Source organism: Calliopsis andreniformis, chromosome 3, assembly GCF_051401765.1.
Source record: "Calliopsis andreniformis isolate RMS-2024a chromosome 3, iyCalAndr_principal, whole genome shotgun sequence".
Lineage (NCBI taxonomy): Eukaryota > Metazoa > Arthropoda > Insecta > Hymenoptera > Andrenidae > Calliopsis > Calliopsis andreniformis.
Genome location: NC_135064.1, coordinates 12,612,482 through 12,630,702, shown reverse-complemented (window position 1 = coordinate 12,630,702; position 18,221 = coordinate 12,612,482). Strand labels below are relative to the sequence as shown.

Sequence of the window (18,221 nt, the reverse complement as noted above, 5' to 3'; positions counted from 1 at the left end):
AAGAAACTACCGTCGTTCGGTAATAACTGAAATCCATCGTCGGAAAATCTACTAAATGATGCTGGCACGGTTCCAGCACGAAAAATAAAAAGGCGCCCGATCTCGAGATGATAAGAAGCCATAATTGCTAACGACCCGCTGGCTGGTTGTTAGCAAAACGTACCTTCGTTGGCAATCAACAACTTGGAACAGCGCAGGGCGGCGCAAATTGAACGCGCCTCGTTAAGCGTTTCCGATCTTTATTTTTCGACTGGAAGGGCGTCTCTTGTCTTGCTGCGTTGCACGACCACAGAGAGGAGCGGCTCTTCAGCCGAGAGAATTCGATTGCTCTTCACAATGGCTGCTTTACTTGCTTTGACCGGCATTATCCGTGTCTTGATGTCCGTCGATCTGATGGATGCACAGCAAATTCCATTTGTCGTCCTGCGTGTACCGTAGGAACGCCATCTGCGAGCCTGGAATTCGATCATTTTACGGTACGATGGTAATCGTGGAATCGGCTGTGACATCAGAGGATGGTTGCGCCTCGCTGGATGGCTTGATCCCAACAGGTTGCTTCCGAGAAATTTACTAATGAGATCGTCTGGATTCGCCGCGGGAAAGCGGAGGAATTCGGCTAGATTTTACGATTGTTGCTTGTCGGCATTCTAGGATTCTAGTGTTATAGTCGCAAAGAAGGAAATTTCGCTTTTTTAGAATAACAATATATTTTTTAAGCTTGTCTTTCTAATACATAACATTTAAAAATTAGAATGAATCGAAACTCTAAGTTTTACGGAGGTTATCTTCAAACATTTATGTTTAAAGTCAGTCCCACAGCCATCGCGAATATTCTGATGTTTGAGTATAATCGATGGCGAGTCGGATCTCCTACTTCTCGTTCATACTTGGACTCAGATAACCTCGTTCTCGTTCGCCCTAACGGGTGCTTCAGGTTCCACAGAACCATTTCTTTCTCTAGTAAATCAAGAAGTTCAGAAATTTGCTCGTTAAAGAGTTCCATGCCATATTTTATTTCTTGAATTTACGTATGTACGTCAAACTTAATAGCGTCACTATTCCGTTTCACGTAGACAATTAAGTGCTCGTGAACCCATGTAAATAAGGTAAATGTCCCAATAGTTGACTATGTCCCAATACCTAAACACTAGCGTTAATTTTATGCAATTTTAGGCTTAAATTCTAATGTATTAAGTAACCTAATTAGAAATAAAAACTAGTGCCATAAAATAGTATCCACAGTTTCTGGAACCTCATAGTTAAAATACCAGATTACACAGTTTTAGGTTGTTCACTACGAAACTCTTTAGAATTACTGAAATGAGCTACGAGTACCTAATTTTGAAAACTCGAGTTATGCGCACACACTATATTTTTATTAAAGCATCACTACATCAATATATTTAATCCCTTTTTTAATTTCAAAATATTTAACCTTAAGCGTATCGAGAATCGAGTGTTAAAGCTTCAACAGCTTGAGCTTCAATGATGTTAGTTCTAACCAGTGAGCTCCAAAGCTTCGAAAATTTAGGTTTTATACATGACTAAAGTGCTTTCAGCTCGAACCAAAAATTCTTCTAACGCCCAGTAAACGCAGCCTTTAAAAGGAACAACGTTTATAGTTCATACTTCACACCATCCATACGATATCGATCATCCTTTTTTTCCCCTATAAAAAAAAAATCTAAAACCAAATCTTTGAACTCATAAAACCACGAACAAACAAAAATCCAGAACCAAGTCTTTGAACTCTTAAAACGATGAACAAACTTGAAATGGCAAAGCAAGTGGCAAACATTCTCGTCCTTCGTGATTCTAAAGAACAGGAAAATGAACGACAGAGTGGAGGCATGTTCAGTCTCGACGAAGTTCATTCAACGGTCCGGAAATCTTTTTCGTGGGACGGAAGGAAAGTGGGCGAAGAAACTGGCATTCACCGTCGAAACCAGTTGGTGGACTCGTCCAGTGGTAAAAGTGCGTGAACGGGTCGCGTAATTTGGGCAGAAGTGTTGCCAAAGCCATGCGTTTTAATTATGACCAACTCGTTCTCTTCTGACGCAGTTCTAACCCTTGAGCACGCTATGCTGCTATTAAACGTCGCGAGATTATTCCTGCTAATTATTTTAATTACGCGTGCCTACGAACCGTGGCACGGTGTACCGAAGGCGGCGGAATATCCAGCGATCCTACAGCTGCTGCAGGTCTGAATGGATGGTTCGTGACAGCATCTCGTGATGGAATTTCGAACGTGTCGTAAGGAATCTTGAGATGCTTCGCGAGCGCTCCTTCCCTTCAGGGTGCTTTGTTCGAAGTTTGTGCTAATATCGTGGGTTTGTTAGGGGCTTTAGAATTCTGCTATGCACCTATACATACCTACACTTATGAGGTAGATTTTTCTGGTCTCTTTTAATTTTGTAATAATAGGTACGACCGCCTTTGTGGAATAGTTATCCTGGACATATTTTGATAAAGAATATGAAAACTGTATTTATATCTTCATAGTTCTGTAGTCATATAGAGATTCATTAAAATCAGAATATTGAGGTTTGAAACCTTTCCTTTTAGTTCATATAAAAATGAGCTTTTTGGTTATAGTAGACAGATTTTTTTTATTCTGAATGCAGGGAACAGGTTTACATACGTAGTGGGTATTCATTTTTCATTGATTCTACATGCAAGGTGGATAAAGGGCGTCAGAAATTTGAGGGGATGATTTTACATGCGAAAATGAGATGAAAATCGAAGAGCACAAAATTGCATTTGACGCTTCGTCTTTGAGTCACTAGTTGTTAAAAAACCACCTAAGATGTGTCTGACGCTAAGACTTATTCTCCTATAGGTATAAGGTGTGAGAGATGACAGCATATGATTACAGAAATATTTCTTCTTTAGTGGGGATATACTATCAGGCAAAATATTAGCGACATTATATTCTGCTTACTTAAAAATACAGTAGTATTATTGGAACTTCCAATTTTAGTAAATTTTAAAGAACTTAAGTAATTGCATTTAAAGTGAAGAGAGAATGGACATATATTAATTCGACAGAAAATGTTTCTTTCATCGACTTTTTCATCAATCGATGTAGCGAATAATCTCATAAATAAAGAGTATCGTTAAATATTTAGTAGCAATTCAGCCGTTTTAATTTATTTAATATTTCGCTGAGAGGGCGAGGAAGATTGGAGGTATGCAGAGTGACAGGCGGAAAGTTTTGACGTTGAATTACAAGCTGTTAAGCCGCCGAACCGTGAGATTTCATCCCGATATTACTTTTCTTACATTAGAGCGATGCTGAAATGCAAGAAGTTTCTTAATTACGCGTTTCTCGGATACTACGTAATCTATTCGCAGGCTCGAAGATATTTTAACGGGGCTTATAATGCTGTCCACTGTCCTCCCAAGATTCTTTCATTAAACAAGTACATTTTTCCTGTCAGAAGATCCAAACATTTTTTAAATTACAATTTACGTACGAAAACATAAATATCTCGTACAACTCATTTACATACAGTTAATATTAACAGATTTACAGTCTACTGAAAACGTACTAATTCGTTTTTACATTTGTGCTCGTGATTATGAAAGTGGTATAAGTTCAAAATTTAAAAAAGTTATTTTATTAATTAAATCCATGGAAATGAGCCAAGTCATAAAAACCATAACCATTGTAGAACAAATTTTGAATTTACACTACTTTTATAATAGCTGTCACATTTAAGCAATCGACACAAATGTTACAAAATTATTAAAAATCTCAAATGAAAAAGATGAAGACAATATGTGATCATTAACAGAAGTCTAACGAAAGTATCTTCAGGTTTCAACGTTTAAATTTCCTTAAGTCACATACGAATTATAGGACTGTAAATGTGTTAAAAATCCCCAGAAATCTCCGTGTAGCATCTCTTCATAACTAGATTTGTCATCAATAACGTTTTGCCAAATCCTCCTCCAATATTGCTTTATCGCCATGTCGAACCATTTGAATGGGTTTTTTCGACGCGTTCGAAGTTTTCGGAGCAAGAGTCAATGGTTGGATCGGCGTAACAGCGTTTTATCTCGCAGAATGTCTCACTCCGTTTGCGCGAAGCGATCGAGCCACCCATTCAGACGCATTTCCATCGTTTTCTTCGTCTGAATAAGCGACAGCCTGCGCTTCACGCTCCCTGCGCGCCGCACAGCATTTTTCGTTGGTAGCTCATAAATATCAGACCTTGTTCCGTGGCTTCCTTCGCTCTTTTCTTCTTCCGATCCGGTGTATTCCGTGACAAATTGATGGGAGGAACAATAGTTCGCCGCTGAAGTCGTCTCGAATGCTTCTATTTCGTGAAACACAGAGATTGTATTTCTGTGATTAGAAAATGAAGCTGCGATCGTGAAAACAGAATATTATTCCCATTTTATGAGAGTTCTTTTCTGGAGATTGAGTATCAGAAATAGAGGGTATAGATTTATTGTAATTAATTTTAGTGAACTTTTGCATGGTGGAAACCTATTCTTAGATATAGATTTTGCTTCTGAATTGGTACAGAGTATTTAAGGTATACGTTCACTTATTTCTGTTGATCCGGAAGTCTAAATGAGACGAAAAGGAATTTCTGACAAAATATTTAATCTACTTTCGTTTTGGTCTACTTTTAAAATTCATTCGATTTTTGTCTTCACATACATACATACCTACTTAGACTGAAATGTCTCCAGTGTCCAAAATATACACGTTTCCTAGTACTGTCGATATTCTTGTTACTTATCACCATTCATCAACTCTTTATCAATACAAATTTATATCTTAAAATTGGATTTCCTTTTCAAGTCTCCAGTTAAATATAATTTCTTAATGTATTCTATGATGTCTTAAAATCCAGCTTTAATATCGACTTGCCTCTTAATAATTTCTCTAATAAGGAATCTGATAATAATGTTTTTTTGAACATTACGTAGCACACTTCACGTTTATAAAATATTGAATGTCTTAAAATTAAAATTTTTAATACAAAAGTTCATTTTGGCACAGGATCGAATGCGCAGACTTATTATCGATGAAAAGCTACCATATGAAAGCCCATTAAAATTGACGATGAGTCGATAGTGTTCTTCTCGCGTCAGCGGAATAACTCGTATTCACGTGAGTCTTATGCAGCAGCATTTGCTATATTTTTTATAAACTTTTCTCCTGAATTACGTAATTACGCCGCGCGCAATTAGACCCAGAGAAATGCGGAATGGTCGTACTTTTTCTCAACCCCTCCTCTAAGTGCGTTTAGCAAAATTATTATTCGCGAAGTCACCCCAGTTTTTACCAGACGCAAACTATTCAGCCTTACAAGTAATGTTGCCGCGTATATGCGCCACGCTTGGACATGAATACGACAGTCTGTAGTTCCCGCTAATGAACAGTTTTAATTGGAGCAACCACTTTCGTGTGTCTCATTCGCTTGCTGGCGTGCGTGGTGTATAGAAATAATTTAGATAAAGGCGGGGAGCAATGTAACGACCTTTCCGACCGCCCTCTCAAGTAAAGACATTTTACAGTACCAGCAATGGGGACAGCAAGCCTGCGTTTGCAAAACTGAAAAACAGGGAGGTGAAAGTGTAACAGAAAGTGAGGCAGTAATTTTTCATAATTTCGTTATTACGCGATACCGTTTCAAGGATAGATACTGCATGTTTTCACTGTAAGCTCAGGTGTAGCTTGTGAGATTCATGAATACCATTTACGTGCTGTTAGTTTTCATTGCTCTTACCTGAAGTGCATTTTGACGCTGGCATGCGTTTCAAAATGGAACTGTCGATCCTGATATACTCAAGTAACATGTTTAAACTTGGAAAGGATGCTTCGAGGTGTATTCCTTTGAGAATATTCTTTGAATCCCTTGATCCCTTGACTGGATAGGGAGGCAGACAATGAAATCTGAGTACCACCTGATAGTGGTGGAACATTGATTAGTTGGTGAATTTTTAAGATGCCTCTCCCAGTGAATGAAAGTCACAGATAAAATATGGACAAGAAACCAAGGATTTTGCGAATCCTACAGAGTAACATTAGGGGTGAAAAGTAAGAACGAGGGGAGGAACTTGTTCACACTAAGCAGGTTTATGAAAGAGGGACAGTTCGAATGAACGTGTAACGAGGAAATGCTGTGCTGTTATAATTTTGGTCAATTTTTGGGCCAACCAGTGGATTTTCTATTTCTTGTTCGCACAGGATTCTATCATAGCCGTGTTTAGTTTTATATCTTGCTGGCGCGCGTACATACGGAAACGGGCCGCGGCAATTTCCATTTCAGAGGCGGCAGCGGCCTCTGCAGCCGGTTTTTAGTCGAAAATATGAATTGCAAAACTTAGGTGCACGCTGGACCGCGTTTGTGCGGTGCGCTGGGCGGTGTGCTTGGATGAAAATTGGAGTTTTCGAGATTGCGAGGTCCCTCGCGGAGGGAAAATCCTATAAAAACCGTAGCCCTCGCGGATCCACCTTAAAAATGAATAAATAAACGAAGTAACTTTTATCCTACTCGAATATTCAATTTGATGAGAGAATAAGACGTCTACACTAAGACATCGTTCTCTCGTTAGTTTCACTATTGATTAGTTAATTCTTGTTCCTGCCATTACCTGCTGAATCCTCTGTTGAACTTATAAGGATTCTGTTTTACAAAGATCTTGTAAGTCTTCGTTTCCTTTCTCATTGAAACACGATGTTCATTTATTGATTCATTTATTTGCTATTTAAGAGTTATGCTTAAGAGAATTCAGAGAAAAGTAAAAATAAAAAATAAAATGAATATTCAAATGTAATAGCAATAATAATTTAGGAAAATTTAATCAAAATTCTATCATAGAGCATTGGCAAACACTCAACATAATATTTTCAAAGAGTGAACTCCTTAAAGGAGCTGCTTTTTAAAAATTTCTTTAATTTCAAACCAGTACTCTGACATCCCAACAAGCAACAAGGATCCTATTGTAATGTATACTCCAAAAACAAAAATAATCATGACTTTTATCTTTCGACATGCTTAATGTATGTATGATAGTATAGCTACTAGAGAAGAAACATTAAAAAAAGTAATAATCGCGTAAACAATAGAATCAACAATAATATACAACAAAAAAATAAAATTCACCCAAGCATTAAAGTCTCCATTCCATTATTCCAAGCAAAGTAAGTAAGTAATTACAGAAATTACTGTTTTGAAGTTTGGTAGTTCCTAAATTTTCCGTAAGCCTTTACCAGGTTTTACAGAACATAGTATCGCGCTCCCCATTTCGGTTTCCTTTGGCCAGATGTTTTTAATAAATTTTTTTATTTCTTTGCTAGCTTTCCCAGCTTCTTCGGTGGAAAATCTGTGGTACCTCTGAAAATTCTCAGGACCGAAAAAATTGAAACGTACAGGGGTAAAGTCGAGCTGCGGTTAGTCTGTATGAAGTCTGGCAATCTTTGCCCTCGACGCCTTCACGGCAGCGCGTTATTCCGGAATTACAGTGGACGCGCGTTATTCGGACCGTAGCCACTTTCGCGGCACAATGTCGCGTCTAAGCTACCAACGCTTTTGTGCACGGGGGAGAGAATTCTTCGCACCTAACGAAAACCTTGCAACCCCTACACTCACCCTTGCCCCATCCTGCCTCGTCGTCTCATTTTCTCTGCACGAAATTCTCCTGGCTTGCATCGCGCGACCCACTGTGTAACGAGATGCCAGACGGTTGCTTTAGTCATTTAGAAGCAGACCCAACGAAATGTAGGGCTGAAGATGAGTTGTAGGGCGACGCGACGAGTATTCTCTCATAGAACAGACTGTACCCAAAATTGGATATTTTTCATTTAGTTGTATAACGACGTGGATCAAATTTTCCTTAGATCAAATTTTGTAATATAACAACTGGTAGCTTTGGATATTAAAGTTACCTTATTTATTCTTAATATTTTCTAATTTAGTACTCCATACAACCATAAAAGATTGTTTAGGAAAAAGTGTGTACAACCTATGCAAAGGATCTTGTAGTGCAAGTCTTCTACCTACAGGGTGTTTCAAAAGATGTGGAACATTTTTGCAGATTAGGCTCTAGCTACGAAGACAAGAAAAAAAGTTCGTGTACATATATGTTCAGAAACTCTTAGTTTTTAGTTATACGCTATTTTATATTGCGTACGATGTGATAGTTTCTTTAAGCACCTGGGTCTAGTAGGACTTTAAAGGAGATAGCACATCGTGCAGTCAAAAAATGGGCCAACGCAATACAGAATAGCATGAAACCAAAAAATTAAGCGTTTCCAGATATGTATCCACATGAACTTTTTTCATTATCTAGGTACGTAGAACTATCCTCTAAAAATGTCCTACACACTACTGGTACTGAGACGGTTTTGAGACGTTACTGAGGCGGTTCTGAGACAGTACCGAGATGGTATTGAGAAGGTACTGAAACGTACTGAGACGGTACAGAGACGTTACAGAGACGTTATTAAGAAGGTACTGGAGACGTACGCATCGATAGTGTGGTTCGATCCTAGTAGTTGTCAATGATGCGTGCGTTACACGCTTTCGCCTCGGCAATTATTCGGAGAACGTGCTTTAATTTAATTTCATGGAATTCCGACTATGTTGATTTAGTGGATGGTCTCACGCCGACTGAAAATTTAATTAGGATCACATTGCTGGCGCATGTTGTGTTTCCGATAATAATGCGTGTGCCGCTTAATTAATTTGCAGTCCCGCGTGCACACGACTGTGTTTAGCGTTACGCTCGTAACATGTCGGTACCATTTTCCGTCGGTTCCACACCGTTTTTCATGCTACTTTGGTGATGCTTACTTTCTGAAATTTATAGCCAATGTAAACGATACCGTGCCTGAAACCAAACACAGCCTGAAACTGTATCAAAAAGTATGGGATGGAAGAAACATGAAACTGTGGTTTACAGTTATAGGCGCCCATATGAATGTATAACAATGACGGATGATATACGCGTTTGACGCTATTTAATTTGTATCGGATATTGACAAAAATATGGAATATCTTTCATTCTTAGTTGTACGTGTTAATATAATTACTAAATTCTCAAACATTTGAACCTATCAATTTAAGAAATTCACAATTTCTTAATATTCGAACCTACAAATTTAACAAATTTTCATTTTCAAACATTCGAGCCAACAAATTTCAAAAGCTTAAAATTATCAAACATTTGAACCTACAAAATTATAAAATTTTAAATTTCAAAGTGTTTCAAGTACCTTAAATGTACGAAGAAAAAATAGGTAAATATTTTGTTTCGTATAGTATTTGCTGTGTATGCAGAAAAGATCATATTGGTCTATTTGACTCTCCAGTTTCCCATATCGGGAAAGCTACCTTTCTTCGTTAATTTTTTAGTTCCATACTACTATTCAAATATTTTCCATTACTCTCACGCCTGAAACTGCTTCTACAAAAATATTACACTGTCCCCGTTCCGTATCTGTATACTCAGCAAAATATGTAACTAAGAACGACCGTTCGGCTTGAAACTCCATTGAAAAAATGTCTGACTCTGATGGAACGAAGCCCGGGACGAAGGGGAAGAGATTGGAGGATGATTCCCCGGAAAGAGTGGTGAGACAGAGTCCTGTCGAGCGGAGGGCTACAACCGCGAACGAGGGCTAATAACCTAGGAAGTTAATTACGGCCGTAAACTGCGAGGGGGTTGTTTGACTACCCCACGGTAGCGAGGGTATCTGACAACGTGGCCTCGTTACAACGGGGCGCGCGCCAGTCCCTCGGTCGCGCTGCCCTTTCGAAGCGATCGCGCATCGTGAAAAGCCTCCCGCGCCCCTTAACCCCACGGACCTATGAAAATTAACTTACGAGCCCCGTCTGGACCGGAAACCATTCGGTAACGCGTCGGTTTCCTCGTGTTTCGCGTTTCACACGCGAGGTACTCGCGTCACGTATCGCTGGCGACAGAGTTTCCACGGTTCCTCGTCCAAAGAAAATTCTCTGCGCCGATTAACGAAGCGAAAGAAAGGATCTCGCGGACTGGAACCGCACTGGAGGAAGACTGATAACAGAGGAGGAGGTACCGATGTTTATAGCATGAATAATTCATTGTTTCAGCGAAATTGTCCTCGGCACGGGCGTGAACAACGAATGAATGCAGTTCGCAATAAGCCAAGAAGAAAATTACGCGCATAAATAATGCTCAAGCTAGGGTAAGAGTGGGGGACGAAACTTTGTTCCCGTTCCATGGTAGCGTTTCTACACGAGTATCGCGTTCGGTCTTCGCTGGATCTGTATGTATCTTTCCGCGTAAATCACGCGCGGCGGCGTTATTTCGCAAAACACAACGCCCTGTTTTATTGTTTCTGACTATTATGCTTCGAAATTTATTATATTTACACCGGTATCTCTTATTGTTGTAATGAACTGAATCCACGACATTCTTCCACAACGATCAATGCTTCATGCTAAATTCTACAAAGAGAACTTAAAATATCGGAACACCTACACAGTTGAGTTTCATTATTGTTCTTTTGGAGATAGATGTTTTGTAAAAATAGGTCGATATACTAATAATATTCATATGCATTTTATGTGCCAAAATTGACTAGGTATATTGTGTTGTATTATCGTTCTTCTGCTTCTCTGCAAAATAAGGGTTTTGAGGAAAGAGTTTTTTTATCTTCTATACAGTTGAAATCCACTATCATAAAAATGCAAACAAATAGTAGTTACCCATGACAATATGTGCTGTGCCTCACTATCCCTGAAAAACGAGAATCGCTAGGTCTCTCAACACAGTTTGTTGCAAATCCTTTTCATGCGAAAAAGCTGCCAAAATTCAAATCCATGGTTCAAACATACCTTTGATAGCTTCACCTTTGTTATGTACCTGTATCATGAGAGAAGGTTGAGCTATCTGGTGTGTCTGTACTTTGAAATTGGATTAATTTTTTAGTTTAACTGATTATACAATCGGAATTTAATTCTCTTAAGAAAAATTCACTTTTAACTTACCATGGAATTTATCTACTACAATTATTTTGATTAGAAGATTAATAAACGACAAATAACTATGCTGAGTTGCGTTCCTCAGACTTAAATCCTCTGAAATATTATTCATGAGTGTTATTACAATGGAAATTCCGCAATGTCTTAGAAGAAGTGTTCTTACCAAATCTTAAACAAGTTTCCTGCCAGTTCCGATCCGTGTAACTTAAAGACACTTAAAGACATTATCTACTACTTTCAACAAAGTCTGAAATGCTTCAGAAACTTACTGAAACTCCTAATTTGAGTAGAAAACCATTACCCACGATATATTTACGCTGCAATTTATCTTAAAAATCAATTAAACGCAAGCGTCAAGTTGCAAAATCTCCTGCTTTTGAGAGACTATATTTCTAAGACATCTATTTCTTCATTTCAGTATCTGCCTTTAATAATCGTTTCTCCCTTCACATAAAGACGAATGAAATCCTCGAAGGCTGAAGATTTCTTTATCAGCTCGAATTGGCGCGCGTCACTCGCTGACGAATGGCGAATTTATCCGTTGTGGCGGTTCTTGATGGGGCCGCGAACCTAAATTGGCCCCGGCACCCAGGAGAGAAAGTATGGAACGGGCCCGATAGACTGTGGCTGGTCGTATAATTAGCCACGGCCGCGATAGCAGTTACGAGGTTGGCACGCATAAACGTGGCGAACACGCGAGATCGTGCGGGCCTAGGTGTTTGCCATTTCCCAAGTGGCTGCACGCCCTCGACCATCTTATCGCGAGCGACCGTTGCACGCCTCGTGGTGCATTACACCCTCTCACCGACTGCAGCCCCGCACGCGTCTTTTCTTGAATTGGAGGGAACAAATGGGATGGAAAAAATAATTCAAGCTGCAAGTTGTCTGCTTTGGAAACGTACATGTCTACTTGGGTTATTAGAAATTGGGTTCTCGGGTTATTGGGTCAAATATGGATTAATGTTTCGTTAACCCCTTACTTTATAATATCCAAGTTGTTAGGTATAAGATTAGGTATAGTCACGTGATTGAAGTTGATAAAAGGGAAAATATCAAGGAACCCTTCGATAATTATTAATTCGTTTATTCATCTTTTAGTGAACTTTTTACATAGTAATTAATCAATTTACGTATTTTTTTTGTGTAATGTAACTTTTATGAATGCAGTTTGAGGAAGGCCAGTAAGTTGGGGGTATTTTAGTTTGAGCTGAAGTATGATTAAATTTCTGATTTAGCATGATGTTCCGAATTTTATCTTCTTATCAATATTTAAATATTTATTAACAATGAGAATTTGTATTTGTCAACTTCATTGACACACTATTTTCGATATATAATTAATTACATATTTTTACACTTCTTTACTTCTCAAACAAGGTTCACAAAATTCAGAATGGAATTCTTCAACAAACGGAAAAAGAGACGTTTAATTATTATGAAAATATGAATTTATGAATTTCAGCAGATTTATTATTATCCTCTTCCTTTAGAGAGATCGTACAAGTTTTCAAATTGCCGTCACATAATCCGTATAGCAAAAGCCCTTAGCAGTTAAATATTCATAACAAATGTAGTAAGCCGAAGCTAGTGTACCAATTTGTGTAATGGTCAAAACAAATGTTCAAAACAAAAGCTAACTCATTCGTGTATGCATCGTGTATGATGCATTCATGTTGCTGTGTAGTCAGAGTATTTTCATTATTCCATTTATCACTAAATTCCATGACACATTCAGGTTCTGTTCCAAAAACGACAGATATAATTTCAAACGACTGACGTATGCAGCATAAATAATTATTGACCAAATGGTACACGACATATTATAAACGAGTGACATTTTACTTAGGAATTATTCTTGATCTTTTGGTTTTTGCGTCGGATTTTATGTGTCGTATTGGACATGAAAATATTCGAGATGCATTATATGATAGATGTATAATATTTTCATAGCAGCATAAATTATAGAAAAAATTGACGTGCCCCTACAATGGTCACTTCGATAACTAAACAATTCAGTGAAAGACATTGTGATAGCTGCGACAGCATGGAATCGGCAGGTTCCTTTGGAAATTTTTCGTTCTTTGAAGTAAAAATGTCTTAGCTATCGTGCACTGAATTACTTCCAGTCGTAACTAGTGTTCATTACCTTTTATTACTACTTTTATACAAAGTTTACATACTTTCGATCAAAAATTCATTCGATATCTTCAAAAAATATAAAGTGGTTCTTTGCGTGCTTCTTGTTCTTCGTTTAGTGTTAATCCATACATATCTATACATATACATTCGTTTAAATTAAATTGCAATTCAGTTGTTACATATTCACAATACGCTGGCATTTATTTGAATACATTTGTTTTAAGCTTGTATTTTTTTAATCTGGATACACTTGAAACGAAGAGAGTTGTCGCGCCTGACTATACGACGCCATGGCACTTCAACGATCAATTTAAATTTAAATATTCTCGTGCTGTATCTAAACTTCAAAACTTTCGTCTATCCTCTGTTTTTCTGGGAATTTCGAGCATCTACGTTTAAGTTTCAACTGGATGTATCACCAAAAGAAAGAATGGTTTTTGTAGAAATGAGAAACTACTAATGGCTCGCCTATTTTCAAATAGGAAATCATTCGCGGCACTTATATGGCAATGTACTCGTCCTTATATTAATCTCGTAGTAGTTATTTTATTCAACCATAATATATTAGTATTGTCGTCGTGAACGTGGCTGTTTCATTTAGTGTAGTAGGTTGAAAATCATTAAGGAATTGTAACTTCTTTGTTGGTGTGTACACGAATTAATTTAAAGATGATTATTTCGAAGAGTCTTCAAATGATATCACATTAATTTGACTTTTCCCATGTTCTCAGTTTTTTAAAAAATTGCTTCAAAGGCAATTATCATGGAATTAATATATGGAACTACTTAATTAATTGAATCGTGTGTAGGGGCGTTTACCAATTCCATCGCAAAGTTTCACGGAAAATTGATGTCGAATGATAATGAAATTGCAAATTACTACTACAGTGTCAGCTGTTATGCATTCAATATCATAAATTGAAGCGAAATTATTGGAGAGATAAAAATTTCACAGTTTTTTAATACGAAAGTGGGAGAGTCTGTTCGAACACGCTCATTTTCACACTTTTCTTTGATCGACTTTATTTCTTTCCTTTCTTAATCGAAAGGAAGGCACCGCCAATAGATACGTGGTACAGTCGGTCAACTGTACGCCCTTGGATTTAATGGGACTGAATTATTAAAATTTAGCTGATGACAACGTTTTATGAATTTTCGATTATCTATAGAGTAATTAGGTATAGCTGCTCTTTAAGCTACTTATTCTAGGAAAAAGGGCTCTCATAGATAGAATAATCAAATACTGGGTGACCTACTTAAGAAGTTACGTATATACATAGAATGTTTCATAGCTGGCGGTATATACAAGTCAAAAGGAATGCTACATGAATAGTTAAGTCCAGAATATAGAATAAAACTGTTCAAGTACAGTTTTAAGTTCCTGAAGGGTGCTCAGAGTAAAAAGAACGTGCACGGTCTGACCACTGACTTTCTCTACTGTAAGTGAGAAACGTTCTAAGTCAAAGTTAAATTCATAGTCAGTGTTCTTGCAAACGAAGCATATCGACACAAGTTTATTTTATTCAGGGTGTTTGACAATAGATGTCAGAAATTTGAGAGAATGATTATACATAAAAAACAAGATGAATATTAAGAGGGGTGAAATTGCGTTTGGCGTTCCGTTTCAGAAATTATATTAATATTAATAATAATTGCAGAAACATCTATTTTACTGTCAGCATACATTAGTCAGGTAAAAGACAGGAAAGTTAGTAGAATAAATGTCGAGTCAGACACATTTCACGCTTACTTTAGGCATTTTCTCAATAATTAATAATTATGAAATGAAGTTTGAAACGTTATTTCCTCTTCTTGTAGCATATAGAATTACCCTTGTACAATTTCTGACCCTTGTCGAACACCCTACATTTGCGACTTATTTTTTGCATGTAGTATTACCATTTTTCCATATGTACCACCAGTTCTGAAACACGCTGTATTTGACTATACATATATAGATATACATAAAAATAGTGTTAAATAGTTGTCTTGACTGATCACTTTTATCGATTCAATTTTTTGAATGAAAAAATACACAGAACTACTTTCAAATGAGGCTACATGAAGGAAGTATTCAAACAGAAAGGCAATAGATATCTTCAATAGTAGCGTGAGCGCACTTTAAGCAAACCGAATCGAAAAACTTTATTTACTTTTCAAATAAATGAAAGGTTTACCTTTGAATTCACGCGAAAAACTTGTTTTCTACTCTTTCCGCCTTTGTGTCTTTTTCGTAATTTGTTTAAATTTACAATTAATTCAAAGTTCTGCGTATTTGTTTGAAAAGAGTAAAGTATAAAATGGAATTTATCTCGATGCTCAGAAGTCTATTTTAAAAGAATCTCCGAATTTACTACTATTCCTCCAATTTCCATTCAAAATTTAACTAACTTTAAACAAAATCTGCTGCAATTCAAATCAAATTATCTCAACCAATTAGTTTATTCCAAAATGTGCATATCATGCCTTCAAGACTCTCTAAGATAGAGTCTATAGATTCAAAACGTGTGTCAAAGAAGAAATCAAGTTTCCCGACTCCAGAACCTGAAGAGACCCCTTAACCAGCCCCTTAAACTTGCTTGGGGCGATAATCGACCGAGGAATGTCACTGTCTCGTATGAGCTCGAGTGAAACTGCGTATCTTGATATTTTCTAGAACGTCGAGAGGTGAAGGGGGCGCATTGTTTGGCCTTTCTCGCAAGACACGGTGAGTGTTCGTGCGTGTACGAAAGCACACACCTTGTACACGCACGCACACACGAGTGCCCGCGGAAATTCTCAAGTTTTCCAAGCAGACAACCGGCCGCTATGCATAGCCCGGCGTTGCACCAATCACGTTGAGTGCACATTCTTCAACCTATCCCCCTGTTCCTTGTTCCCGTTATTTCTCTTCCTCTTTTAGACGTCGCTGGAGACACTTGGAAAGGACGCGCTCGCACGGCACCGACTTCATTTGTGTACATACACGGCCGACGTGCTCGAGGCTTGACAGAGAATCGACGTGGACGTGTCTCTTTTCCCTCTTTTCTTTTTCCAACACCCGCTCGCAGCACCCTCTCCCTCTGACACTTTCCTCCCTCCCTTGTCGTAGAGTCTTTATCTGTTCGAGACATAGGGCCCGTATCTTCGTTTCTTTTCTCTGCGATACGATCAATCGTGGGCGAATCGACGCTTTGCTTGCCTGTTCCCCCGAATGGAGAGCAGTTTGCCACCGCGAACAAACCCTATTGCTTCGAATGTATTGTCGCTGTATCGTGCCTCGGAATCGATCTCGATTAACCCGTATTGCAAATGAGAACTTGATAGCGCTATTAATTGAATATTGACAAGCCGACGGAGTGATTGGTATAATTACGATACATTAGGACTTCGTTTGTTATTGCCATAACGTATAAATAGGTTTGCGGTTCCCGCTGTTGGTCAAGTATTGAACGAGAATATTGTATATTGGATCGGCCTCGTTATGGGTAGCTCAAATAATTACCAACCGAAATTAGAGGCCCCTGATGCTGGTCTACAATCATTTGTCGAGTGATTTGTGTTACATTAGACAATTAGGTTTAATATGTCGACAGATTTAATGTATCCTATCAGATTTGATTTATTGTAGTTTATACGGTTCTTCAACGAATCAATTTTTCTCAAAGTTATACTAGGATTCAGGGTTGAATGGTGAAATAATTTATGGAAGCTTTGGAAGTGCACTAACATACACTGTCGCTCAAAAGTTTTGACCACCCCTTATTATTGGAAAAAATAAACTTTTTTCTACGTAAATAGTTGCTTTATTAAGTATCAAAATTTATACTTAATTATACTAAAACTAGATTACGTAGCTATAATCATACTTTCATGAAATAAAATTAGAAAAGATAATACTATAAACTAAAGAAAATCCGTAATAATAGACTTCAATCAAAAAGTAATCTTCAATAAGTAAATCTATTAATAATAATACATAAATCCTCAGTCTCATTGCGTACCTGTGTTCACACAAGCAGAATTTTCAAAAATTCTACCATCTCTCGCTTCATCATCCCCGTGCATTAAGACAGTTCAGAAGGAACACCCTTTCATTCTCTCGCCAATACCTCCAGACTAAGTAAGTCCATGGGATTAAGAGTCGTAATAATTTAAGTAGCCCTGATACACCAGCCCGTCCTAAACGAGTGTCTAGTCCAACGTTTCTTGAGTTGTCGTGCAAAATTGCGCACGGTGTTCCTTGTTGCGCTGGAGTTAAGGCATTTCAGTATCCAGTAATCCGAGCCAAATATTTTGACGACAGAAATTCCGGAAGTCTGGTTGCCGCGTGGTGGCTCACAGGAGTCACAGGCTCTTAATTAATTCCTAGCCCCTTCCACAACGGTTTCCGGTGTCGTCTCTGTCCCCCTTGCCCCTTCCCCACCGAACTGTTGGTTTCTTCCTTTCATTCCGAGGACCGTGAATTTTCGAGAAGGAACTCGGCCTTTGAAAGGCCTTCTCTGTCTGCGTACTCCTTTATTTATATCTTTTAATTTCATGGAAGAAGGAGTTCGCGCAGAGATTGCGCACGATTCATCGTTCGCGAGGAACTCGACAAAAGCGGTGAGAAATTTCGCGAAACGGCGCGGCGACGAATCGTTGGCGCGTGCAGCAATTAATTCGCACAATGCAGGGACAGCTCGGAAGGGAATCGATTTTCGACAGGTATCGCCCGTGGGACGGTTATCGAGCGTCGAACATCGCCTCGTTAGCGGGGGCGAGCCAGCATTATCATAAAATCGAAGCACGTAACGAGCGTGCAACATAGACGGATTAAAAATAACTGGACTCACCCTTGCTGGTCGCGCGAATCCTATTTAAGGGTTACTGTCCTTGATTGCGTGAACCGGGTGTCTCGACGATTGATACACGAACGGGTATGCCTGCAACATCAGATTATAATTAATTTCAACGACTAAACTTATCGATAACGGAGTTATGTCGCGTCAAGTTAAATTTAGCGGGATAAAACCTGGCTGATCGGTGATACGATTTTCAATCGCGCCTGTGTACGTGGGAATTTATAGGCTTTGACTTTAACTAGTTTTTATATTTCGGGGATATTGAAAG

At 38.3% G+C, this 18,221-nt stretch overlaps 1 protein-coding gene across 1 annotated transcript in view; it reads right to left on the bottom strand.

Annotated features, from left to right (window-relative positions):
* LOC143177181 (uncharacterized) overlaps positions 1-18,011 on the bottom strand; it is a 53,630-nt gene extending 35,619 nt beyond the window's left edge. The window contains exon 1 of the mRNA XM_076374994.1: positions 17,945-18,011. The gene's annotated coding sequence lies outside the window, so the exon portion shown is untranslated. The remainder of the gene's footprint in view (positions 1-17,944) is intronic.
* Positions 18,012-18,221: the final 210 nt, after the last annotated feature.